This window comes from Artibeus jamaicensis, unplaced genomic scaffold (assembly GCF_021234435.1).
Source record: "Artibeus jamaicensis isolate MK-2021 breed Jamaican fruit bat unplaced genomic scaffold, CSHL_Jam_final scaffold_916, whole genome shotgun sequence".
Lineage (NCBI taxonomy): Eukaryota > Metazoa > Chordata > Mammalia > Chiroptera > Phyllostomidae > Artibeus > Artibeus jamaicensis.
In genome coordinates this window covers 42,152,127-42,168,187 of record NW_026522059.1, presented here as the reverse complement: position 1 = coordinate 42,168,187, position 16,061 = coordinate 42,152,127, and positions in this window count along the sequence as shown.

The following is a 16,061-nucleotide window of genomic DNA, read 5'->3' as shown; positions in this document are numbered from 1 at the left end:
ATTAAAATGAAGGAGAGAATTCTAGAAGCAGCAAGAGATAGGGGACAGTCACCTACAAAGGAGTTCCCATCAGACTGTCAGCGGATTTCTCAAAAGAGACCTTACAGGCAAGAAGGGGCTGGAAAGAGGTATTCCAAGTCATGAAATCCAAAGACCTACAACCAAGATTGCTCTATCCAGCAAAGCTTTCATTTAGAATGGAAGGGCAGATAAAGTGCTTCTCAGATAAGGTCAAGTTCAAGGAGTTCATCATCACCAAGCCCTTACTATATAAAATGTTAAAGGGACTTATCTTAGAAAAAGAAGATAAAAAATATGAACAGGGAAAGGACAGGAAACTCACAGTTATTAACAACCATACCTAAAACAAAAGCAAACTAAGAAAACAACTAGAACAGGAACAGGACCACACAAATGGAGATCGCATGGAGGGTTAGCAACAGAGGAGTGGGAGGAGGAGAAGGGGGGAGAAGGTACAAAGAATAAGAAGCATAGATGATAGGTAGAAAATAGACAGGGGGAGGGCAAGAATAGTATGGGAAATGTAAAAGCTAAAGAACTTAGGACACATGGACATGACTTAAAGGGGGGAATGTGAAGGGGAGGGGATGTGCAGGGTGGAGAGTAATGAAGGGGTAAAATGAGACAACTGTAATAACATAATCAATAAAATATATTAAAAATATGGTTGCCATGGGAAAAAGGTGTTATTAATATTCTTATTTTTATTTTGAGTTATATACAAGTTACATTTAACTGTAGGTGTGGACAATTTGATTCACTTATATTCATAATTCTGTTTTGAATAAGCATTTTAGCTGATTAAATTAAAATGTCAACATATTTAGAAGAAATTTTTATAATAAGGAACCACAAAACATTTATAGTAAATAGAAAATGCCACTTTAACTCTCTCCAAACCAAATGAAGAAAAGCCTTTAAATTCCCCATTTTTTTCTTTTTCTTATTTCACCTGGCAATTCCTACACTTGAATGCAACCATGCATTTATTCATTTAACAGATGCTTGTCTAGAGTAATCTGTCCCTCCTTTGGAATTTTTGATAAAGAAATTTGACACATACATATCAGGAAACCTCTGCCCAACCTTTAAATGCTATGTGTGGGAAGCAGAAGCTGTGCTTTCCAGCCCAAAGAAGAGAAGTGAAGCAAACAGCTGGAGAACTACTTCCCACGAAGCCAATGTCCTGGTACATGCTGTTATGGTGGCTGCATCATGCTGCTTCACATCTTCATGCTTTCGTGTAACGGCTCCTCCACTTGGCAGGCCTTCATCAGTCTCTCTGCACCACATCACATCTGCCTGGTAAGCACATTCATCATTCAAGACTGAGTTCAAGCTCACCTCATTCATTAAGTCTTTCCTGGACATCCCTAACATCAGTGCAACTGACCATTCTATGATTTGATCTGCACATTAAAAGCCTAGCATGTGTGTCTTTGACTAGTTAAATAAATTTTTTTCATTTTTATAAATATACATGTCAGACAGAAATATAAATTCCCACTTATCACCACTTACAGCAGTGCAGAATGTACAAGTTATTTCTTTAACTCCACTGTGCCTCACTTTTCCCTGTTAGAAACTGGGGCTAATTCCAGTTATTCCAGAAATTGGGGGTAGTAGTAGCTATGTTATAAGGTAACTATAAACATTAAATTATATAAATATAAATCACATTGTAAGTATTGAATACACATGAGCTAATAAGAAGAGAAATTCTGCAGCCCCATATCCACAGGCAAATTCAAAACTAGGAAAAAGCAACTGTGGAGAGAAAGGCCTTTGGGAGCTGTGTCAGTTGTTTTAAAAAATTAAAGTCTGCCTCAAAACAGATGGGGCAATGTTACCAAAACAGGCTACTTTTTCAAGTGCAAAACCATGAGACATCAGATTCTTTTCTGGCACCAATGCTGCACAATGCATTTAAAGTTTAATTAACCAATTGGAGTTTGAGAAGTTACCCTGAAACAGATCCACTCATACACATTAATAAAAATATAAATCAGTACAAACACTTTGGATAATGGTTTGGCAATATGTGTCACTATCTTTGAAGATTTGCACACATGCACTTGACCAAGAATTTGCACTTTTAGAGCTCTTGATAAAATCATCAATCATGTATGTAAATAGATACAAAAGAATACTAGAAAATTTTTGTGTTTTTTTAAAAGATTTTATTTATTTATCTTTAGAGGGGAAGGGAAGGAGAAGGGGAGAGAAATATCAATGTATGGTTGGTTGCCTCTCATGCATCCCCTGCTGGGACCTGGCCTGCAACCCAGGCATGTGTCCTGACTGGGAATCGAACCACTGTTGTTTGGTTTGCAGGCTTGTGCTCAATCCACTGAACTACACCAGCCAGGGCAGAATACCAGAGATTTATTCATATAAAGAAAGAAGGATACTGGAGGGAAGATGGCGGCATGGTAGGAGGGGGCAGATTCCACTTCCCCCTACACATGGGAGAAAAACCTAGCCACTCTACAGTGGAACAGAGCAGACAGCCAGCAATACCACAGCATATATGAAAATAGGAGATCAAAAATTGTAGCGGACACTGAAAAAACAGACAGTAAGGAGAGTGCTTCAGGACAATAAGGGTCCAGGGATCAGCACGGGGACCCAGGGAGGCAGAAGCTCCAGGCCTGGGCCTCTGGGCCGGCCACAGGGCTCTTGGGAGAGAGCTGGGTCAACTGCTCCCTCCTGGGCCAAACAGGGTTTAAGCAGCAGCAGGAGAGAACTAGTTGCTTAAAGTCACAGAGAGGGGAATAGGACTGAGTGGGAAACACACAGGGGCTGTGAGCTTCCACACCCTGGGAAGAATGCACACCTAAGCCCAGGAAGCCAGGGGCAACCTGGCCAAGAGCCTGGGCCCACAACCTGGGGAGAGTGTGCTCTGTGGAAGACATAAACTAGCTCCAGGGAGAGTACACCAGGCTGACTGAGTGCTGTAAGGGAAGGGAGAAAAGCAATATCAATGGCCCCTCAGCCTGCTGCAGCCAGCAAGACCAGAAAAAAAAAACGGTTTGGTCAGATTGAAACCAGCAAGAGGTCTTTTTGTTTGTTTGTTTGATTTTTTTAAAGTATTTTTAAATTTTTTAATTCTTATTATTTTTATATCTCTCAATTCTTTCTGCTTCTCTTCCCTTCTTTCTAATTTTATTCATTCTTCCTTTTTTTCCAATTTTATCTCTTCTTCCTTTCTTCTTCTGCTTTTATTTTATTTTATTCTTTTTAAATACCCACAAGTGAGACAAAACAAACCCGGAAGTGTGAAAAGACCAGAGTCGGACCCAAAGAGGGGGCATCCCAACAGCTGAGACAGTGAGACAAAGTTCACTTTGATGTTACAGAGAACCTGCAAATTATTGCATATTTGTAACATTATTTTTCATTATTATTACATATTTTATTTTAATAGTATTTTTGTATTCTTCTTCTTTCTGTTTAGTCTCCTTTGTTTGGCTGGTTATATTGTATCATATGACAGGTTTCCCCTGTTCTATCTTTCATAGTGTATTGCTAATTTATTGTCCTTCACTTCACTGTGTGCCATTAGCACACTACTCCAGGGCCTATACTCCCTAATCTTGTTATCTAGATCTCATAGAGTCTGTCATATGATCATTGCTCTAATATTATTGTAAATAATAGCTAATCCATACAATTTTAAATACTACACAACACCCCTCCCAGATCTTAACACACTTCACAATTTCCTGAAATCTATTATTGTAGTGGTTAACTCTATTCTCTCACATACTACACCCATTTACTATCCTTTACTATCACCTTACCTCAGAATCTGACCTCCCACAACCTCACTGCTCCCTAGATCCAACTCACAATCCTTCCCTCCCCAACAAGAGTCTCACCTTCTTTCCATCCTTTTTAAATGGTGGCTAGTTGGGTGGAATATCACAGTTAACGCTATACATAGCCAAAGGATCTCCTATCTCTTCTCTACCAGCGGCTACTGTAAATAGCATAGAATACTTTCTTGCTGTCTTAAACCATTTTGCCTTCCACATCCAACTGATCACAAAAAAGAATAGGTAGAAGCTATGAACACCGGGATACCCGATGGAGACTGCACCATTGAAACTCACAGGTATATTCTGCCACAGAAGCTCACACCATAAACTCAGGGAGCCAGAACAGATCAATTTAAGAAGCTAAGGCTAACAAGAAGAGTCTCATTAACAATGGGAAGACAAAGAAACAATACCCAAATAAAAGGAAAGGAGGAAGCCTCAGAAAGAATGCTAGATGAAATAGAGGTAATTCAACTATCAGATATTGAGTTCAAAGCAGTGGTTATAAGGAAGCTCAATGAGCTCACGGAGAATTACCAGTGATCAGACAAGAAAAGGAAATAAAAGGCATCCAAATCGGAAGGAAAACAAAACTGTCACTGTTTGCAGATGACTTCATAGTGTACATAGAAAATTCTATAGACTCCACCCCAAAACTGCTCAACCTAATAAATAAATTTGGCAAAATAGTGGGATACAAAGTCGATATCCAGAAATCAAAGGCATTTTTGTATACCAACAATGAAACAGCAGAAGGGGAAATCAAGAAAAAATCTCATTTGATATAGCAAAAAGAAAAATAAAATACCTAGGAATAAACCTAGCCAAAGAGGTAAAAGACCCGTATGCAGAAAATTATACAACACTGAAGAAAGAAATCAAGGAAGACACGAACAAATGGAAGCATATACCATATTCATGGATCGGAAGAATTAACATCATCAAAATGTCCATACTACCCAAAGCAATTTACAGATTCAATGCAATACCTATAAAAGTACCAATGGCATATTTCACAGACATAGAACAAACACTTCAAAAATTTATATGGAATCATAAACAACTCCAAATAGCTGCTGCAATTTTGAGAAAGAAGAACAAAGTAGGAGGAATCACAATACCTGATACCAAACTGTATTACAAGGCCACTGTAATCAAAACAGCCTGGTATGGGCATAAGAACAGGCACATAAACCAATGGAACAGAACAAAGAGCCCAGAAATAAACCCAAGTCTCTATAGTCAATTAATACTCGACAAAGTGGGCAATAACATAAAATGGAGTAAAGATAGCCTCTTCAACAAATGGTATTGGGAGAACTGGACAGCTACATGCAAAAAAATGAAACTTGAGCACCAACTTACGCTTTTTGTCCACCTTGAAAGGTGGATAAAAGACTTAAATATAAGCCGTGACACCATTAAAGTCCTAGAGAAGAACATTGGCAGGAAAATCTCAGATATTTCACACAACAACATTTTTACTGGTATGTCCCCTAGAGCAAGAGACATAAAGAAAAGAATAAACAAATGGGATCTCATCAAAGTAAAAAGCTTCTGCACAGCTAAAGAAAACAGTATTAAAATAAAAAGAGAACCAACCATATGGGAAAACATAGTCACCAGTGATACCACAGACAAAGGTTTAATCTCCAGAATATATAAAGAACTTACATGACTCCACTCTAAGAAGACAAGCAACCCAATTAAACAATGGGCAAAGGACTTGAACAAACATTTCTCCAAGGAGGATACTGAGGATCCAGAGACACATGAAAAGATGCTCAATATCGCTAGCTATCAGAGAGATACAAATTAAAACCACAATGAGATACCACTTTACAACAGTCAGAATGGCCATCAGAACAAAGCAACAAACAACAAGTGTTGGAGAGGATGTTGGAGGGAACCCTGGTACACTGTTGGTGGGATTGCAGTCTGGTACAATCACTATGGAAAATAGTATGGAATTTTCTAAGAAAACGAAAAATGAATATATCTTTTGACCCAGCAATTTCACTGCTAGGATTACATCCTAAAAACACTGAAACACCAATCCAAAAGAACCTATGCACCCCAACGTTCATAGCAGCACAATTTACAATAGCTAAGTGGTGGAAGCAACCTAGGTGCCCATCAGTAAATGAATGGATCAAAAAACTAGGGTGCATTTACACAATGGAATTCTATGCAGCAAAAAGAAAGAAGGAGCCCCTACCCTTTGCAACCCTTCAGTTCCATCCTTCCCATAGATGGAACTGAAAAGCATTATGCTAAGCGAAATTAGCCAGGCAGTGAAAGACAAATACCATATGATCTCACCTTTAACAGGAATCTAAACAACAAAACAAACAAGCAAGCAAAATATAACCAAAGACACTGAAATAAAGAACAGGCTGACAGTGTCCAGAGGGGCTGGGGGAGGGAATTTCAGGGGAAAAGGGGAAGGGTTTACAGGAACAAGTATAAAAGATACATGGACAAAAACTAGGGGGCAGGGGGCTGGAGATGGGAGGGAGCAGAGGGGGGCTGGGTGGGTGGGCTGGGATGGGAGTAAAAGACAGAAAACTGTACTTGAGCAACAATTAAAATAAAACTTAAAAAAAAAAAGAAATAAGTAACACTGTACAGTGTCAAACAACAAGGTTACCATGTAAATTTTCTAACAAGAGGAATATTTTATTTCCATGAAATAGAATATTATAGAATCAATAAAATTGTAATCTTGAATAATAAAAAATAACAAAGATGCTCATAAAATATTATGGTATAGTCATGTTTTACATTTATTTGATATACATCAAGTTAGAATAAAAATTTATCTATCTAGATCATAAATTAACATACACACACTTCAAAGGGGTCTGGAGAGATCTAATGAAAACTGCCATTGGCAGGGGTTATCAGCAGACAGTGTCATTAGGTTTAACTATATTTTCTAAATTTTCTACAATAAATCTATACGACTTTTGTGACAAAAACAATTAGTAGCACTTGGAATATGACCTGTACTTCCTTTCTGTTCAGTAATTCTGAGTAGGTTAGGATCTTAATACCTTTAAAGAGGCTCGCATCCTTTATTGCTCAGTCCTCATTAGGGGAGCCATTTTAACTTTGCAAGACAGGGAATTAATCTGTTAGTGAGATTCCCATCTGCATGAGTCCTTGGTGGAGTAGGAGTCAAGGTTCCTGAGGGAGTGAGTCTTAGAAGAATAGTCATCTGTCCTCTTGCAAGTACTGACCTGGCTAAGTAGATGCCAGGTAAGTGCTCATGGGCTCAAACAAACTGACAGTGGCCTGTCGGAAACCAGGGAGATGGGCAGAAAGGTCTGCTTTGGAGGGGAGATGACTCTTGGCCATCTGGCTGCTTTGGGTTATGACCTCTGACTCTCAGAGGTTTGTAAGTTTGTCAGCCACGTAGACAGAGAGAATGCCTGAACTTGCTAAGTGGACATTCACCATGACTGAACACTTGTGCCTGCAGTCAGCAGTGAATTGTTTTTAAAAAGTATTTAGCTTTGGGTGTAAGCCAAAGAGAATGTCAACATTTTTCTGCATAGAATATTAGGAAAACTTTCTTTTTTTTTTTAATTTTATTTAGTTACTTTTCAAGTACATTTTTTTTCTCTTCCCCCCCCCCCCCCCCGCCCGGTCTCCCCCCTCCCTCCCATTCCCCCCCCCCCAGTCCTCATCTCTGTGTCTTTCATACTTGTTCCTCAAAACCCCTCCCCCTTTTTCCCCTTAAGTTCCCTTCCCTCTCCCCCTCTGGTCGCTGCCCACTTGTTCTCTATTTCAGCGTCTTTGTTTTTATTCTGTTTGCTTGTTTGTTTTATTCTTTTAGCTTCCTGTTAAAGGTGAGATCATATGGTATTTGTCCTTCAATGCCTGGCCTATTTCACTCAGCATAATGCTTCCAGTTCCATCCATGTTGTTGCAAAAGGTAGTAGCTCCTTCTTTCTCTCTGCTGCATAAAATTCAATGGTGTATATGTACCACAATTTTTGGATCCATTCATTTACTGATGGGCACCTAGGTTGCTTCCAACTCTTGGCTATTGTAAATTGTGCTGCTATGAACATTGTGGTGCATAGGTTCTTTGAAATTGATGTTTTAGGATTCTTGGGGTATAATCCTAGCAGTGGAATTGCTGGGTCAAAAGGCAGGTCAATTTTTATTTTTCTGAGAAAATTCCATACTGTTTTCCATAATGGTTGTACCAGTCTACAATCCCACCAACAGTGAACTAAGGTCCCCTTTTCCCCACACCCTCTCCAACATTTGTTGTTTGTTGCTTTGTCTATTATAGCCATCCTGACTGGTGTAAAGTGGTATCTCATTGTGGTTTTAATTTGCATCTCTCTGATAGCTAACGATATTGAGCATCTCTTCATGTGTCTCTGGATAATCTGTATGTCCTCTTTAGAGAAGTGTCTGTTCAAGTCCTTTTCCCATTTTTTAATTGGGTTCGATGTCTTCCTAGAGTGGAGTCGTGTAAGTTCTTTGTATATTTTGGAGATTAAACCTTTGTCTGAGGTATCATTGGCAAATATGTTTTCCCATACAGTTGGTTGTCTTTTTTAATTTAATACTGTTTTCTTTAGCCATGCAGAAGCTTTTTATTTTGAGGAGATCCCATTTGTTTATTCTTTCCTTTATATTCCTTGCTCTAGGGGACATATCCGTAAAAATGTTGCTGCGTGGAATATCTGAGATTTTCTTGCCAATGTTCTCCTTTAGGACTTTAATGGTGTCATGGCTTATATTTAAGTCTTTTATCCACCTTGAATTTATTTTGGTGTATGGTGTAAGTTGGTGCTCAAGTTTCATTTTTTTGCACGTAGCTGTCCAGTTCTCCCAACACCATTTGCTGAAGAGGCTATCTTTACTCCATTTTATGTTACTGCCCCCTTTGTCGAATATTAATTGACTGTAGAGGGTTGGGTTGATTTCTGGGCTCTCTGTTCTGTTCCATTGGTCTATGTGCCTGTTTTTATGCCAGTACCAGGCTGTTTTGATTACAGTGGCCTTGTAATACAGTTTGATATCAGGTATTGTGATCCCTCCTACTTTGTTCTTCTTTCTCAAAAGAGCAGCTGCTATTCGGGCTCATTTATGATTCCATATAAATTTTTGAAGTGTTTGTTCTATGTCTGTGAAATACGCCATTGGTACTTTAATAGGTATTGCATTGAATCTGTATATTGCTTTGGGAATATTAGGAAAACTTTCTACTCTAAGAACTCTCATATCTGTGAAACTCTATAGGTAAATAAGATCGAACATGTTCATCTGATGAAATAATAAAATTTGCCCTTTGATTTTTATGCTATAGTCTCTAATCTCTGTGAAACAAAAAAAGGTCACTGCACAAAATAATGTCATAGCAGATTTTCATTAAAGGCATCACTGTAAATTATATCAATTATAAAATAAAACCAAGAATGATGAATAAGATTATCATTTATTGCTTAGCTACTTGTGTCAGATACTTTACATGATATCCATTCATTAATCCAGAGGTATATACTGAGCATCTAATAAGGTGATTCCATTAACAATACAGAAATGACCCCCTGCTCTCATAAGCAGACTAATGAGGAGGAGAAACATTAAACAATCATCACCATTAGTTAATTTCCACTGTGGTCAAAACCATAAAAATAAGTTTAGGTGATGAGGGAACACTTTATTGAAGAAGTGATATTGAATCATGAACTACCAAATTCCAGGTGAGGGACAGAGAGATATCCCAGGGAAAGACTATGGTCCCCAGCAAATTGCCCTTATCTTTGCTTTCCATTCTCTCCATTATGTCAGACAAGTCTTTGCCTCTCAACATCTTTAAAGATAGACTATCCCAGAGTCCAAGTTTTAGTCATATAGTCATGAACTTTTAAATACACTAATACTTAACTCCAAAATTGCTATAACTGTACCCAAATCATTAATTTTGGTCTGATTCACAGTTACATTGCATTCCCCTTTGTCTAATACCTTGGAATCAATTTCCAGGAATATTTTTCCATGGTTTTGCAATGCTCCTGTTGTACTATCTATTTCCTCATGGTTTAGACTTTATATGTGTTCTTCTGGGGCATCAAGACAAAGACACCAGCACTGGTCCAGCATGGTCCTCTCTTTAGTCTGAAGGGTCCCACAATAAAGGTCCCTTCTTTCACACTCAAACACCAGCACGGTCTAACAGAATCACCCCCCCTCACAGTGGTGTGAGTTTCATCTTAATGGGGTTAATTTCCCAAGCTTCTAAGATTTAGGGATTCTAACTCTCCCTGGGTATCCATATATAATGTACCTAATACATGTTGCTATGATACTTTAACACACACACACACACACACACACACACACACACACATATTGCATTTCATTACCTATTTAACAATTCTGTATTGCAGGTTAACAATTGCTCATGTTACATTCTCTTTTAAAATAATTGCTGTAATTTCTGTGTACTTAACAAACTCTACTGAGACAGATGTTTTTATCAGGAGTGGTCCTAGGAAATGGTCTCTTAAAGATGGGGTTTGGGTGTTGACTTGTTCATGTCTTGGAGCTTGAGCACAAACCTGGATTCCTTTCCAGTGGGAAATGAGAGACTAATTAGTCATGGCATACTGTTGAATTGCGTGTAATGCCCTTGGGCTGATTTGGATGAAGTGCCTTCTCAAGCAAGTGTATTGGGGACCATGGGTTTCTGCACTGAATAGTATAATAATGTTAATTACAAAAAAAGTAATATGAAATTAGTGTTGGGTTGTTAAATATTTAACAAGTAATTCTCAAAAAAAATCTTATTTGTAATCATGACCAGTATGCTTGGTGTAAATATTTCCACCATAGCTAATGCCAAACTATTTCCTGGTGTCACTGAACATGGAGTTGAGCAGAGATGCATACATCTTTTGCTAGCGGGTATGAGCCAGCTCCTACACATGACTGCATGGGATGGATTGCTCTGATTGCACTGGGATTCTTACAAAAACAATAACAAACTCAGTCTGTAAACTCTCAGATCAAGTTGTGATCAGAGAACCAAAGAACTACTGAAGTAAGCCTGGAAGAATTTCTTATTTAGAAAGCCACAGGGGAAATTTAGAAAGCCACGGAGGAAAAACAAACATAAGACTTTAGTTGTGAAAGTTGCAGAATTACAAGTTGGAGTCACAGTCCTGTCAAGCTTTTCATGTAAAAGTGAGGGTTATCATTTGGAAAGTGTGGGACCCTGAGATTTAGAATGAGGACATCTGGGTAGACTAGATGAAGTTAAGAAACCGTGGTCACTCTAATTCTCCTTTGTTGGTGAGAACAATAGGCCCTCTTGTTTCTGAGAAAAATTAATCTCTTCTTGTTGTTATAAAATAATCATGAGTATTATCTCCTTTGACTGTTCTATCTTCCTCTGTTATTGTTCTTGAAGCATGGTGGAAATGTAAGTAAAGTATTTGGTTTTTCTTTTTAGGAGGAAAATGCTTTACAGAGTGATTCTCAAAGTATGTACATAGGAACAGTAGCATCTGTACCACCAGAATACTTGTTAGAAATGCAAATTATTGGATCCCACCCCAGGCCTGCTGCATCAGAAACTCTGGGGATAGGCACAGCACTTCGTTTTAACCTCTCCCAGAGATCCTGAATCCTGCCAAATTTTAAGAACTGCTACTTAAATTTTACCTGAGTAACTCGCATTTTGATTTCTTTAGATTAAGAAAAAAAGTCTTTAGCATTATTAAATGTTTTGGTTTTTAAAAATTATGTAGGGTTCTTCTAACCTCACATGCACTGTTCATACATTATAGTCATATGTGATCTCTAGTAAGGAGTATTATTTTATTTTGTTATTAAAATACATAGAAAAGAGACTGCTGGTCAAGATGGCAGTGTAAGCACACATGACTAGACTCTTCATATGACCACATCAGAATTACATCTAAAATATAAAACAGCTCTGGCTGGTGTAGCTCAGTGGATTGAGCACAAGTCTGTGAACCAAGAGGTTATTGGTTTGATTCCCAGTTAGGGCACATGCCTGGGTTGCAAAGTACAGGTTCACAATAGAGAATGCGTGAGAGGCAACCACGCATTAATGTTTTTCTCCCTTTCTTTCTCCCTCCATTCCCCTCTGTCTAAAAGTCTTTAAAAAAATGAGATAAAATAAAATATAAAACAACCATCAGTCAGAACAGTCAGGAATTGAATTGAATGGAAGTCTGACAACTACGGAATTAAAGAAACTACATCTGCACAGACTAGTAGGAGGCAAGCAAAAGCAGGACAGGCTGGCCCTCACCCATGTGTGGTGGATGAAAATTCAGGAGGGATATTTTGTGAACAAGGAGTCCCAGCAGCACAGTAGGGTGCCCCCCTCCCATCTCAGGGTTCCAGTGACAGGATGATAAGATCCCAGAACGTCAAGCTGCAAAAACCAGTGGGGATTGAATCAGTGGAAGAAAATTCTGGATCCCCAAGCAGTTCTTAAAGAACTCACATACGGACTCACCCACTCAGAGTCACTCCCTCTGAGCTCTGGCACTGGGGTAGAAGTTCTAAAGGTACCAGTGGTACATAGGGAGAAACTGAAGTGTCTTGCATCAAGTTGAGTAGAGGCCATTGTCATTTTGTTAAACCCTCCCTCCACAGAGCAGGTAAACTGATGCCATATCTGAGACTCCATCAACCTGGTTAACATTGTTTGACCCTCCTTGGAGCTCCACGAAGGCTCTGCCCCTCCCAACTTATGGGCCCACCCAAGCTGCTGCTCCATAAGAATGGCTGGTCCTGGCTCCTAAATCCTATTAAAGAAGCAACAGCTGGCTTCAGTGAGCCCTGGAAGCAGCCAGATGGCAGCCAAATTAGATGTACAGTTTGGTTTCACCAGGGAATCTCCAAGCGCAGCACAAGTAGCATTCATCTGATTGCTTTATAGCTCAGGCATGGTGCTCTGGGAAAAACACAGGTGGGGGCTGATTTTGGCCTGTACCACCCAGGAAATGGAAGCTGTACACACCCAGTGGACAGCTACAAACCCTGTTGGAGCACCACCACCCTGCCCCTGCACAGCTGATCCCCCACGGGTAGCAGAGGTTGGTGCTAAGTGGTCACAGCCAATCCCTGCAGCTGCACGCCTGGGTAAATCCCTCCCATTGATCTGCAAACAACAACCAAAGCTCAACTACAAGAGGGTGTACTCAGACCATATGAAAGGCATACCTCAAGTGCCCTGCTTGGGTGAGAGGGGAGTCTGTGCCACTGGACCTACATACAGGACTCCTACTACATTAGGCCATACTACCAAGACACGGTGTCAGAGCGCATCTATGTAGTACATAGAAACAAACATAGGGGGGCTGCCAAAAAGAGGAGACAAAGAAACATGGCCCAAATGAAAGAACAGATCAAAACTCCAGAAAAAGAGCTAAATGAAATGGAGATAAGCAATCTATCAGATGCAGAGCTAAAAACAGTTTATAAGGATGCTCAAGGAACTTTATAAGGACTTCAGCAGCATAAAAAGGACCCAGTCAGAAATAAAGGATACACTATTTGAAATAAAGAACAATATATAGGGAAACAACAGTAAAGTCGATAAAGCTGAGAATCAAATCAATGATTTAAAATATAAGGAAGCAAAAAAAAAAAACCATGCAGAACGACAAGAAGAAAAAAATCTAAAAAAATTGGAGATAGTATAAGCAAGCCCCTGAGACAACTTTAAGAGGTCTAACATTCACAACAGAGGGGTGCCAGAAGGAGAAAAGAAAGCAAGAAATTGGAAATGTGTATGAAAAAGTAGTAAAAAGAAACTTTCTTAATTTGGTGAAAGAAATAGACATGCAAGTCCAGGAAGCACAGAGTCCCAATTATGATGGATGCAAAGAGGCCCACTCCAAGACATGTTATAATTAAAAGGCTAAAGGTTAAAAATAAAGAGATGCTCTTAAAAGCAGCAATAGAAAGAAGTGAAGCTACCAAATGGTTGCCAGATGGGAGGGGGAGGGGGAGAATGGGTGAGGAGGTGAGGGGATTAAGGCGTATGGATGGGTAGTTGCAGAGTATCCATAGGGATATAATGTACAGTATAGGAAATGGAGTAACTTACACACATAACCCATGTACACAAACAATGGTAAGGGGATTGACTGAGGGAGTAGAGGGAACTTAGTGGAGGGGGGCAAAGAGAGAAAAATCAGGACAACTCTAATAGCACAATCAATAAAATATCATAAAAATAAATTTAAAATACATAAGGAATTTATTTAAACATTTGCCATATTAAGTCAACAGGTAATTATTGGATACTTAGTATGTATCCACTCAAGTATTAGATGCTAGGGGACAGGACAGATTTTTTTCTAAGAAAGACATCAAAATGACAATTCATTTATCATTTGTGGTGATTAAGATAAATCCTTTTTAGTTAAACTCTAGCAAGCTCTGCTGATTGATTGACTATCTCACCATCTTATTGAGGAAATGAGGCTTACAAAGTAGAAATAATTAGTAATTCGTACAAAATAATTTCCAGTCAAGTGACATCTTGCGTAGTATAAATTATCAATGCTTCATTTGTTACACTAGAGGAATTATTATGAGTTAAAAGACTAGGAAGGCTTCATTGGAAACACTTGAAATTAGCATTAAACATGAATAAAACTGTGTTATAGACAGGAGAGGAGGAGGGTTTCGATGAGGAAGAGAATACAAGTATAATGGTAAGAAGACGGAGATGAGCATATGCACAAGGGGACAACATGGCTATTTAGTTGAAGAAATGGTGATTGAATAAGAGTTTAATTATGTTAAATATTAATATAATTTAAGTGTGCTTATATTAGTAGTTTAGCTGCATTAACACTGGATAGCCCATAAATCATGAAAGAATTACAAATGTAATCTGAAATGATCACATTTGCTAATTACTCTGAGGCTGGTGAAGAGCAGTGGAGTCTGGTCAAGAGACTGGAACAAGACAAAAGAAAATCTTGGGGCCATAGTACACATATGTACCAATTGACCCTTGCTCTGACCAACAAGAGGTAAATGTAAAACATCAGATGACTTTAGAAAAGCAGAAAACAGTATGGCAAATTGGCTACTCTGAGACCAGAAAAAGTATATCAGTTTGTTATCATCACATACATTTTTGCCATTTGACCATCAGGAGTTGCTAGCCTTCCCTGTCTGGTTTGGTTTTTCACCTTACCTATCCTATGCTTCTTTTTGAATTTTATGTTGCAGACTGAAGATGAGATGGAGGTAATAGAAGAAAAGAGATGGGTGGGATTGGACTAGGGGACACATTTGGGGGCTAATAAACCATGAAATATAAGAAATTTATGTGAATAAGAAAAGGAAGAAAGCTAAAAATGGTCATCAATTATGTATACCCCAGCTAGCAAATGGCATAAGCAGGATTTACCATAAGGCTATCTACTACAGATTTCTTGCCCTAAATAATAAAATAAATATTAGCTGATGAATGACACATCTTAAAATATTCTCAGATATCGCTAGTTGTAAAAACCAAGGCTTGCTATTAGCATCTAATGGATTGGGGCCGGGATGCTGCTAAACATTCTGCAAAGCACAGGACCCTCCCCACAACAACGAATGAGCCAGATCAGACGTCAGTGAGGCCAAGGAGCCATGATGTAACCTAAAGGTGTTCTCTTTTCATTTTTCTTGTAATAAAATAATAGAATTGATTGTTTTCTGATTTCTCTTTTTCTTTCACCTTCTGCTTTTCAACTATCAGAGGGCTCCAGGACTTTAGTTTCCCAAGTTAGATCCTGAATCCTACCAATGATCCCTCTAAACCCTAAGTCACTCCATCTCTCCACTCACGTTTCTGCTTCCATTCTCTCTCCTCTAACCTCCTACATTTCACTAGTAACAGTGTAATTTTTCGAAATAAGATCATTGTCCTCCTCTGCTCCAAATCCTCCAGAGGCTCACTTTAGGGCTTATAATCAAATCCTAATTTCAATATGCTGCAGAATTTGCTCCATTGTTACTATCCATGATGCTTTTTTCCACTAGTTTCCAGGCACACTACTCCCTACTTTGTCTCATGGATCAGCCAAACTCATCCTAACCTTAGGGCCCTGCACTTGTATTGCCTCTAACTAGAATACTCTCTCTCTCTCCCGAATTTGACATGGCTTTTCTTTTTCATTCTTTAGGACCCAGCACCAAAGAAAC